The sequence below is a fragment of the Stenella coeruleoalba genome (assembly GCF_951394435.1).
Source record: "Stenella coeruleoalba genome assembly, chromosome: 18".
Classification (NCBI taxonomy): domain Eukaryota; kingdom Metazoa; phylum Chordata; class Mammalia; order Artiodactyla; family Delphinidae; genus Stenella; species Stenella coeruleoalba.
In genome coordinates this window covers 17231421-17244285 of record NC_137164.1, presented here as the reverse complement: position 1 = coordinate 17244285, position 12865 = coordinate 17231421, and the positions used below count along the sequence as shown (strand labels likewise).

The 12865-nt window shown below is 40.1% G+C and overlaps 1 protein-coding gene across 6 annotated transcripts in view; it reads left to right on the top strand.

Annotated features, from left to right (window-relative positions):
• RNASEH2B (ribonuclease H2 subunit B) overlaps positions 1-12865 on the top strand; it is a 798611-nt gene that overhangs the window by 89813 nt on the left and 695933 nt on the right. The window lies entirely within an intron of this gene.

Below are 12865 nucleotides of genomic sequence, written 5' to 3'. Positions count from 1 at the left end.
TGATTCTGTCAGTCTTATATATGGTTCTTGCCTCTTTGTATTGCGTTTAGTTAGTACTTGGGCTAAGTTGGAAGTCCACCTCAGCAAGGTCTTGATTTCTTTTCATGCTGTCTCCACAAAAGTGAAAAGCTAGTTCGTTTGCTGACGTAACAAAAGAAGCGCTCAGGGGATGATATAAATATAAGTAGGATATCCTTTCTTCTCTGAAGCCTCTTGGGCTATCTTAGACATAATACCTCCTGTCATTTTACTACTTCTTAGTCCGTTCGGGCTGCTATAAGAAAATGCCATAGACTGGGTGGCTTATAAAAAACAGAAATTTATTTCTTTTAGTTCTGGAGTCTGGAAATCCGAGATCATAGTGCCAACATGGCTGGGTGAGGGCCCAGGTCACAAACATTTTGTATCTTCACATAGGGGAAAGGGTGAGCAAGCTCTCTGGGGCCTCTTTTTTTTTTTTTTTGCGGTACGCAGGCCTCTCACTGTTGTGGCCTCTCCCGTTGCGGAGCACAGGGTCCGGACGCGCAGGCTGAGCAGCCATGGCTCACGGGCCCAGCCGCTCCGCGGCTTGTGGGATCTTCCCAGTCCGGGGCACGAACCCGTGTCCCCTGCATTGGCAGGCGGACTCTCGACCACTGCGCCACCAGGGAAGCCCGCTGGGGCCTCTTCTAAAGGACACTAATCCCAGTCATGAGGGCTCCCTCCCAACCCCTGCCCCCAACATAATCACCTCCCCAAGGCCCCACCTCGTAATACCGTCACCTTAGGTATTAGGTTTTCAACATATGAATTTTGCCGGGGTACACAGACATTCAGACCACAGCATGTACCTTGTAATTACAACTACTGTATATCACGATGGATAATAAGAATTCAAATATTGACATCGTTGTCTCCTCCATTGAACTGTGAGTGACAGGAGGGCAGGAACTGTCTTGTTAAGTAGTGTCAGCACCGCACACGGTGCAAGCCACATGGTATAAGCTCCATAAACACTTTTCAAACTGAATATATGAGTATTATAGAAATTATTGCATCCTAAAGATCCTATTTGGATTCTCCGAAGCCATTCTTTTCTATATGGGTCAAATTGCTGAAGAAAATTTGTGAATACGGATTATGTTCCTGAACACATTCTACTCTTAGATAAGACAATGCCAAAGATGGCTTGGAAGAACTATAATATAGTGGGGAAAATCAGTGGTCTAGATTAACTGGGTCTTAGCTCTGGCTTTGCACTATAAACCTTGTAATGGTGGGCCTTCTGCAAGTGTTGTTGCCATTTTTAAAATCATACCATGGCACCCAATCAGTATTGCAACCTGCTTGGGGGTATGCTCAGTGAAGACAAAGTAGGATTATTTTATCCTGTGATCTGCGCTTTTGTGAATTTATTTATTAATGCAGTCTCAGAATCTCCCTCTCTCCTAATTTTTTGGAGTCGGCATGATGTATTACTGCATTTTAAGAAGCTTCTGGTTAATTAGAATTTTTAGATTATTCAAATGGGACAGCTGGTAATATTCTGCAATTTTGAAATGTATTTTTGGGACCTGAAAAGGTCTTTACAGTAACTCTTAAGTTTGTTTTAGCTTAACATTTGACTAGTTGTGATACATTTGAATACTGATTCTGTATTTTAACATATTAGTTATCTTGCTCATTTCCAGGTCATCTGTAGATCTGATAAATGTACTTGCTAAGTGTTCATATAAATCATTAGCTTAAACTATTAACTAGAACAGATTTAAGGACAGAGGCCTGTAGTACTCTGTCAGAGACTTTCTTCCATGTTGATAACAAGTGATTAATTAACACTCTGAATATACTTAATTATAACTAGCTGTAAAGCTATTCTGCTGAACTATCATTCAATCATATGCTTATAAAGATTCTACTTCCTGCCTGACCCTAAAATTTCAGAGGACTCACTAGGTTGGGATGATTTTAATTTCTACTACCTGAAAGTCCAAAACAAATCTAAATGTGGACTCCCCGCTGCTGCTCACACGGCAGCAACCAAGATTCCCAAGGGGGCCCTGGAGCCCCTCCCTGCCCCCAGTAGAGATTTTACAAGTTTGAAGCTGTTTGGTCAGAGATGGATCTTAAAATTGGTATATGTAGGCCCTTGAAAAGCTCAGCTATCTAGTTCTGTCCAGTGATTTTCTTTTTCCTAGTAGGAAAGATCCTTTTATTGGGGTGGACACTGAGCACACACTAGTCCATGATAAAATAACTTAGAAGAAATATCTGGAAGGGCTGACTTCTCCCCCTTAAGCACTCTTGGAGCAAGGTCTGAGCACAGAACAGGTCCCGGTGGAACTCAAGATGAGGCAAAGTCTTTAAGCCAGGAGAAGGGCTCCTGTCACCCAGCCACTTCAGGGCCCCATCCTGAGACCTCTGCAGACTTGCTCCAGTTTTCCAGAGGAGAACTGTGGGGCATGAGCAGGGGGAACTGGAGCCAGGGAGGTGAATAAAAATCTTGTTTTTTTAAAAAGCGTCTACCAACATCACACTACTGGGTCTGACGTCCTCTTTAACCATTGCTTGGTACATTTTACAGCATAAATAAAAACTCAAGGAAAATAAATACATCGGCTCCTATGAGGTTGGGAGTGAGCAAATTGGCTTTAGGGAAAATTAGAAAGTAGACTGTAATTACTCTCCCAGTTTGGGACAACTTTCCCTTTTTCTGTGACAGATATTTTTGCTCCTGGAGGTTGGTTGGTCTTCCTGGTTTCTCCCAGCTTCCCTTGCTCTGTCTCTCACCAGCCTGGACACACCCTCTTCTCTGAGATTCCTCTTTCCTGTTCAGATTGTCACTCTATGGTGACCATTGCATGCTGCTAGGTAATGGAATGGAGATATCTGCTTGCATGAGTGCAACTCTCTCTCTCTCTCTCTCCCCCCCGCACACACACGTCAGTGATGAGCGAGGAAACCTCTGGTCTCCCAGCTACACACAATTTCGGAGAGCTACTTTTCTGACTAGTGTCTATACCACCCTGCTTGGCCCAATTTACTGTTGTGGATGAAGAAAGAGCAGGGCCAGTGTCATGGGCAGGTGACACATGGCCCCATATTCAGAAGGGCCCTGCATTGTTTTAAGGCTGTGCTGTTGCCATCTTTAAATTCTTAATTGTTTTTGAACACGTAACTCTGCATTTTTATTTTTCATTGGACACCACAGATTATGTAACTAGTCCTGATAAAGGGTTAAGTGTCCTGCTGCATGATGTACCTGTTTCCTATAGCTGGGGAATCTGTTTTCCATGCCCGCAGCTGCTCAAAGAATCTACTTCACATTTATTTTCTAGCTGCATATTTTCCAATAAACCATCTTTTAAAATGATTAATGGGTGTTTTCGAAGAAAACGATTTCACCCAGGCATTCATCTAATGGAACTATTTGTTTTACTATGCTGAGGTCGCAGTGGTCTCCAATCTTGACTTTATTTAATTTTTATGTCTGTATGTTCTCTAAATTAAAAAAAACCCCAATCAGAACAAGTCTGTATACCAGACCAGAGGAGATGTAACATATATCTGAGATTCAACAAAGGTTTAATTGGTACATACTATGTGCTGGACCCTGTTCTGGAGGCTGGAGATGGAGCAGAGAATGACAGCGTCCCTGATGTTGTACAGACTATATTCTAGTGAGTGGAGACAGACAATAAGCTGTTAAATGAATACATAATAAACTAGTAAACACATAAGCAAGTGTGATAATTTCAGGTACAGATAAGTGCTAAGCAGAAGGTTAAATTGGGTCATATGTTAGAGAGTGACTAGAGGTGGCTTTAGCTTTGTGGTCTGAACAAGTCTCTCTGAGGAGGTGACTTCTGAATTGAGACCTAAATGATTTACAATGTAAGTTTCAAGTTTTGGTAAAGCTTTAAAATGTTAGCTGTAACTCATACATTGTTCACTGTTTCAGTGAACTGTGAAATCCATTTAATAGTTGTTCAAAGGGGAATGGTATTTGTTCTCAGTGAAAACAAACATGTCTCCAGAAGGCATCAATCCTGAACTCTGTGGATGGAGCCTTAGAATGGTTCTACTCCAGGGAATTTACGTGTTCAGTGGTAAGTTCTGCTTTAGTTCACTTGTCGTCAAGGCTGTTGGCCTTGTTTACGTGCCCCATATGTGGGGAGCACTTTATTAGGACTTGTTTGTAGTTTTAGAGGAAGTAGAAGTTACAGAACCCACCCTTCCAATTTACTGGAGAAGGCAGGGCAGAACCAAGGAAAGGTAGATAAAAGCACAAAGCACAGAAATCCAGGCATCACCAATGACAGCTGTACATGCCCAAGGGCCACAGGGGATGCTAGAGTCATTGGGACCGGATAGGATCACTCACCATGTACACTGATTTCTCCTACACTGTTTCAAGCTAACCTTTTCCCCAGCTTCTCCATTTCAGAACTCCAGATTTTTCCCTTCTTTAGGTTGGGTAGGTGTAGTAACAAAATTTTAGGTCTTCCCATAGCTCCATGTTATTAAACTTTTCTGTGGAAAATAATAAAGTTTGGGGATTAGAGATAAAAAAAAAGGAGGCGGAGGCATCTTTCTTTACCTGATGGCCATGTTACCATAATGGTTTTCATCTTGTTTGACCAGTTTTGACAGTGAGACATCTTTGGTGAGACTTACGAAGCATTTGCAAATTGTTGCAAAACTCCAGTCCTCCAAGCTGCTGGATTTTTTTTCCTGTTTAATTTTGTGGCTTTGTGACAGAATTATAAGGAAGTAGAAGTTAGTTTTTGCTTTTGAAAAAAGTAATAGTTTTATTCACACGTGCACACATTTGAAAGAAGTAGTGTGGAGGGTCTGACCGAGATACTCTAAACCAAATTGTTAAGAATGTTAATGGAATTAAATGGGAGGCTGCACCTGTTTTATAAGAGGTGCTGGAAAATGGATTGTCTGTCACCAGTACTGGATATTCAAGGATGGAGACAGGAGGACAAAAGAATTGTGGTGTGTCAAATGAACAGGAGATTTTCATTCTGAAGAAATAAGATAGAGCAGATCAGGAGTGTTATTTGTCTTGTCTCAGATGGGGGATGTCACCAGGTAAAGCCAGAAATGTCTGGCCAGAGATGATCTTTAAGGTGTACGACATCATCATTTTCTTGCTCTGGTCTCAAAAGAATGGTCAGTGTTGAGAACAGTCACCTCTGAGAGTAACCTGGGTTTCAGGTTTCTTCTTTCCATCAGTCTATGGTGATATGAAAAAAACTAGAGGTGGCTTTTCATCAGTAATAAAAAAAGAAAGATCTCTTACATTTATTTCTTTAAGGACAGGTTTATTCTTCTGCTTTTCTGCTTATTAGGACAAAGATGATGAACGGCGGTTTCCAGATGTATTTTTGAAAAAGATGAAAAAGAAAGAGCTGTGTTTGATTGACCCTCCTATTCCTGGGAGCAGGTGATTGAATGGGAAGTAGAGGCAGATGTGGATCATAGAATGAGCCATGTGAGCAGTTGCTTTGACCATCCCTGTGTTGCATGTATTGTGCTTGTATGTGTGTTTAATCTAGGATGTTAACTATGCTTAACCTAGGATTTAATCTAGTGGAATTTCAAAATTAAGCCTTCAACAGTATATGTGAATAAATCATCCTTCAAATGAGTTTTCTAATTTACAAATTTTAAGTTTGCTTTCTTTGGCATTATAGCTGGACTGTTCTACCCCAAATGCAGATCTAAGCTTGTTACCTCCCTGATTATGGTCCTGATGTGGCTGGTCCCCAAGCTCCTAAGCAACAGGATATGAGCCCTTTGTGCATTGCCTTCTCTCCGTCTCCACAGCCTCATTTCCTGCCCTTTCCCCACTTCACACTTGACCTCTTATACTCTAGTGATCCTTTCACACTCTGTGCTGCTCTACATTTCACAACAATCCTTCTCTCTGGAATACGCTTCCTGTTTTCCTCTACTTGGCTGACTCCTACTGGATAAGCCATCATTCTCTCCAGAAAGTCTTCGCTTAAAATATGGGCCCCTTCTCTAGGTTCTTTGGCTTCTGGCTTACTACTGAATATATTAAAATTTTTGTTTCAGATGTAATTTGACCTTTTAGCCTATAAACATCTTATGGGAGGAGACTATGCCTTACTCATTTTTGCATACATTGAATGCAATGCCAAACACATAATATGTGCTTAGTGTTTGCCAACCACTTCTGAATATTAGGCACTCAACTAGTATTTCAGTTATTCCTAGTTAGTAGTAAGATTGAACTGAAAAAATGCAAGAAAGTTTCATAATGGTAAGTGGTTAATAGCAGTTATGTCAGGAAGTGAGTAACAGATTATTTTTTCCTCTCAGTGGTAAGGTCGCAGTATTTTTATTTTTATTTTTTTAATTTTATTATTATTATTATTTTTTGCGGTACGCGGGCCTCTCACTGTTGTGACCTCTCCCGTTGCGGGGCACAGGCTCTGGACGCACAGGCTCAGCGGCCATGGCTCACGGGCCTAGCCGCTCCGCGGCATGTGGGATCTTCCCAGACCGGGGCATGAACCCGCATCCCCTGCATCGGCAGGCGGACTCTCAACCACTGCGCCACCAGGGAAGCCCAGGTCGCAGTATTTTTAATGAGTTTAGGTAAATCCACCGCCCATGTAAAGTATATATATATACACACACACACACACACACACACACACACACACACACACACACACACATATAGCATGTGCAGTAGGGATCACAGGTAATACTTAGAAGTAAGGGCTATGAGAATTGGGAAAGGTCCTTAGATGTCTTCCAGGCTAATCATCTGTGATGCAAGAGTCCTTTTATAATATTTCTGACAAAGAGTCATGTAATTTCCACCTAAACACCTCTTGGTAGTGGCCCCTTTTTATCTCACTAGGCAGCTCATTTCATTTTGGGGCCATTTAAATTTTCATAAAGCTCTATACTAACCCAAGTCTCCTTTCTTATAACTCCTATCTACTGGTCCTAATTCTTCCTGTTGAAGAAAAGGAAGATACGGTAAATCTAGTCTTTCTTCTTCCTTTGTAGACATTATTGGTGAATCATCAGGTGTCCCACAGAACCTCTCTCCAGGTTAAGTTTCCTTAAGTCTGGCAATTGCTCGTCATATTTTGGGGATTCTGTTCCCCTCACCATGCCAGTCACTTTACTCTGCTGTGCTTCAGGTTTTCCAGAAGTAAGCATGTTAGTCCAGGTTCCCTTATCAGTACAAATTTGAGCAGTACTCTGGCAAACATTAGACTGAACACTGTATTTTGATTCCTGACGCCTGAGATTACATTAACTTTTTTTGGTAACCATGACACTTTGCTGACACTAATGGAATTTTCAATCAATGAAATCTTTTAGGATTGTCTTCATACTGTTGCTAAGCCTTTTTGTGATCTGGTCTTCTGAATGATGCTTATGTCTTCTGAATAATGCTACCCAAGAAACTTTCAAATCCACAAACAGTGACCAACTATTGATAATATGTGTAGACCAAAACCAGGATGAGACAATGCCCATGCCTGAAGGTCTAAAAAGTACTTTCTAATAGTTTTTATTTTATTTATTTATTTTCCTTTACGCATGGAGACAGAGACTGTAAAGTCATCAAACCATTTGAAGACTAAGATTTCCAGAATTTATCTATTCAAATTAGTATTGCTCTTTAAATCAGTGACCTTGCAAGATTATGTACTTAGTCAAATGATGTCTCATTATTTGAGTTATTAGGACAAAATATTTTTCAATTACCTACTCTGAGCTAAGCGCTCAACTACTTTTTTAAACTTCTACCTTTGAATAGTTTTTAAAGCCAGTGAATAAACCACACAGGAAAATATTCTATTTTCAGTGGAGGTTTTTTTTTTTTTAAATCCCAAAGTTCTAGTTCAGCCGACTTGGCTCCCTATGACCTTTAGTAATCTCCAAAAATCAAATGTACTCAAAAATGACAATTTAACAGATTAACAAACATCCCCATGCAGGCCCCTGGAGCAACTGACTGCTGGGATGGCCAAAAAAAGCTTCACCAAGGCCTTGCCGGCACCTTCTCTATTTAAAAACAGGACTCCTAGAAAATCTGTCTGGAGGTCCTAGCTCCTGCCAAAAAAGATTTTTTTCCTCCTCTAGTCTCAGACCAATTACCAAATCACTCTACAGAGAACCCAAATGAAATATTACTCTACTTAGTTGGTCAGAAAAGTAATTAAACCAACCTGCCATGGTGAGCAGGCCTCCAGCCATTGTTACAGTTACAGCAACTGCTGTGGATTCCAACTCAGATGAAAGCAGGTGTTAGACAGGTCTGTGCATTTCACAACCACAGTCCTTAGCAGTGGTAGCGAAGGACTCTGTCTTAGATTCAGAAAGGCAGCTCACAGCCCTTGTGGGTATGGTGTGAGCTAACATTACAAAGCAAAATTTTTAAAAAAACACACATTAAGTATGGCTGGTGATGGTTGTTCAGAGAACTGAGAGAAACGGATTTAAGTTTAATCCTAACTGAATCTAGGATTTGTTTGCTCTTAAGAGTTGGAGTGATCCCAAACTCATTCAATGAGGCCACCATCACCCTGATACCCAAACCAGACAAAGATACTACAAAAAAAGAAAATTACAGACCAATATCACAGATGAATATAGATGCAAAAATTCTCAACAAAATACTAGCAAACTGAATCCAACAGCACATGAAAAGGATCATACACCATGATCAAGTGGGATTTATCCCAGGGGTGCCAAGGATTCTTCAATATATGCAAATCAATCAATGTGATACACCATATTAACAAATTGAAGGAAAAAAACCATATGATCATCTCAGTAGATGCAGAAAATGCCTTTGATAGAATTCAGCAACCATTTATGATAAACACTCTCCAGAAAGTAGGCATAGAGGGAACCTACCTCACATAATAAAGGCCATATATGACAAACACACAGCAAACATCATTCTCAATGGTGAAAAACTGAAAGCATTTCCTCTAAGATCAGGAACAAGACAAGGATGTCCACTCTCATCACTATTATTCAACATAGTTTTGGAAGTCCTAGCCACAGCAATCAGAGAATAAAAAGAAATAAAAGGAATACAAATTGGAAAAGAAGAAATAAAACTGTCACTGTTTGCAGATGACATGATGCTATACATAGAGAATCCTAAAGACGCCATCAGAAAACTACTAGAGCTAATCAATGAATTTGGTAAAGTAGCAGGATACAAAATTAATGCACAGAAATCTCTTGCATTCCTATACACTAACAACAAAGATCAGAAAGAGAAATTAAGGAAACAATCCCATTTACCATTGCAACAAAAAGAATAAAATACCTAGGAATAAACCTACCTAAGGAGGTAAAAGACCTGTACTCAGAAAACTATAAGACACTGATGAAAGAGATCAAAGATGACACAAACAGATAGAGAGATATACCATGTTCATGGATTGGAAGAATCAGTATTATGAAAATGACTATACTACCCAAAGCAATCTACAGATTCAATACAATCCCTATCAAATTACCAATGGCATTTTTTACAGAACTGGAACAAAAAATCTTAAAATTTGTATGGAGACACAAAAGACCCCAAATAGCCAAAGCAATCTTGAGGGAGAAAAATGAGCTGGAGGAATCAGACTCCCTGCCTTCAGACTATACTACAAAGCTACAGTAATCAAGACAATATGGTACTGGCACAAAAACAGAAATATAGATCAATGGAACAGGATAGAAAGCCCAGAGATAAACCCATGCACCTATGGTCAACTAATCTGTGACAAAGGAGGCAAGGATATACAGTGGAGAAAAGACAGTCTCTTCAATAAGTGGAGCCAGTGGGAAGACTGGACAGCTACATGTAAAAGAATGAAATTACAACGCTCCATAACAGCATACACAAATATAAACTCAAAATGGATTAAAGACCTAAATGTAAGACCCAACACTATAAAACTCTTAGAAGAAAACATAGGAAGAACACTCTTTGACATTAATCACAGCAAGATCTTTTTTGACCCACCTCCTAGAGTAATGGAAATAAAAACAAAAATAAATAAATGAGACCTAATGAAACTTAAAAGCTTTTGCACAGCAAAGGAAACTATAAACAAGAAGAAAAGAGACCCCTCAGAATGGGAGAAAATATTTGCAAACGAATCAACAGACAAAGGATTAATCTCCAAAATATATAAACAGCTCATGCAGCTCAAAATCACAGAAACAAATAACCCAATCAACAAATGGGCAGAAGACCTAAATAGACATTTCTCCAAAGAAGACATATAGATGGCCAAGAGGCACGTGAAAATCTGCTCAACATCACTAATTATTAGAGAAATGCAAATCAAAACTACAATGAGGTATCTACTCACACAGGTTAGAATGGGCGTCATCAGAAAATCTACAAACAACAAATGCTGGAGAGGGTGTGGAGAAAGGGGACCCCCCCTTGCACTGTTGGTGGGAATGTAAATTGATACAGCCACCATAGAGAACAGTATGGAGGTTCCTTAAAAAACTAAAAATCGAATTACCGTATGATCCAGCAATCCCACTACTGGGCATATACACAGAGAAAGCCATAATTCAAAAAGACACATGCACCCCAATGTTCATTTCAGCACTATTTACAATAGCCAGGTCATGGAAGCTGCCTAAACGCCCATCGACAGATGAATGGATAAAGAAGTTGTGGTACATATATACAATGGAATATTAATCAGCCATAAAAAGGAACGAAATTGGGTCATTTGTAGAGATGTAGATGCACCCAGAGACTGTCTTACAGAGTGAAGTAAGTCAGAAAGAGAAAAACAAATATCGTATATTAACACATATGTGGAATCTAGGAAAATGGTACAGATGAACCGGTTGCAAGGCAGAAAGAGAGATACAGATGTAGAGAACAAACGTATGGACACCGAGGGGGGAAAGTGTGTGTGGGGGTGGTGGGATGAAATGGGAGATTGGGATTGACATATATACACTAATATGTATAAAACAGATAACTAATAAGAACCTGTTGTATAAAAAAAAAAGAGTTGCCACAAGCACAACTTTTAACTAAAGGTAGCTTTTGCTCTTATCAGCCAACACTTCTGGGCTTTGTCAACATCATCAAGTTCAGGAAGTATACGACTTCTCTTACTACTAAAAATCACTAGGTGTCCTGTAACCCACAGTCAATATTTAGGACAATCTGAATTTCTGTAATTTCTTTTATTTACCAGATGTTACTGAAATTCTGCAAAACTACAGAGTATCTTCAGTGTTTGAAAAGTGAAGCAACACACATTTTGTTTCAAATGGCAAACTGAACAAATTAGTTATAACTTGTCCTACAGCACTGCATAAAATTTGGTTAAAAAAGTATGTTCAGTCCTTCTCAGATTATTAGGAAATAAACAAAAATGATAAAAAAGGAAGAAGAAATGTCAAGATGCCTAGCTGAAACAAGGACCATATTTCAGTTAGTTAATAATAATAATTGTATTCTAATGCGTTATGTTACAGCATAATGAGACCATGGATTTTTTTTTAGCTGGGAAAATTGGCCATAGACCAGCAGTACTTAAGAAGTTAGTCTGAGTAACATAATTTTAAAAACTAGTGAAGTAAGGATTTTAATGCTTTCAAAAAGATTAATAGCGTGTATGCACATAGCACTGTGAAATTTATGAAGCATTTTCACATTTCAATAAAGGATTTTGTGGAGGAGGTGGCAGAGCTCAGATGTTTAAGTGGCAGGACCTGGATTTGCTGTTCTGTGTGCTACCCGTTATTGATTCATTAAAACTCACTCAGTCAATCCAAGTCTTCCTGATTGAATAGATTTGTGAAAGCCTGGGTATTGTGTTCATATGTGGCATGTAGACTCTTGATCCTAATGGTGACACAAGTATTTGTAATGTAGATGACATATTAAAATTTTTTTCCAGGTGTATTTCCATCTGTTGTAGATCTTGATATTTGGGGGGTTTCCTACTTAATGAGATGATGGGCTCAATCGACCAATGAAAGAGGCTTTTCTAAATATCTGAAACCTATCAAGAATAGGGTCCGGTGGGCTCAGATCGTTCAGTTTCTTCCTGACGTGTTCAAAAGATTCCTGTTCTGCCTCTGTAGGCTGATCCAAGGGTCTTGCTGCCCTCGGGTGGGAGGAAGATATGATGTAGAGAGCAATACACAAAGCTTGCCCTTCCAGTCTGGGATGATTATGGGAATAAGGAAGTCAGATGTCAGCGTCCTTGTTTCTCTTCTTCCAGGGCCCAGCGTGGGATAGGGAAGGGGATGGGGCTTTAGAAAGTGTCATTCATACTGGAATGAGGGAGCCAAAGAAACCCTTTGCTCCTTTGGACTAGTGTGGTGAAGACTGAAGCCCTGCAGGAAAAATGCAGCTGTGGGCTTGGTACCATGGCCAGTGTGGCATATGAGCAAATGGTGTTGGGAACCTAAGTCAGCAATTCTGGATCCCCTGGGCCTGTGCATGGTACATAGAGGACTTTTAAGTTACTTTATGCCTATGGAGGGGAGGTTGAGATGCTGAGGGTCCTGGTGAACTAACAGAGGTCCTGATAAAGGACAGAATTCATTTTTGGTGAGATCTTAAAGATGAGGATAAATAGCTTAAATCATGGGTTCCAGCAGTGAGCCCTAGCATGTGACCTCAAATGGCCAGGCAGACTCATTTGCACCTCTGTGGTCACCAGTTCAGAGAGAAGCTCAGTCCAGCCACTCTGCAGAATCCAGATGACCCCATATGGCTCTGAGGACCCGCTTTCCCTCTCTGTCACATAATCGTATATGATCATTGCTGTCTCCTCCAACAAGCCATCATCTTGGATTGGAGAATGAGGAGGGAGAGGAG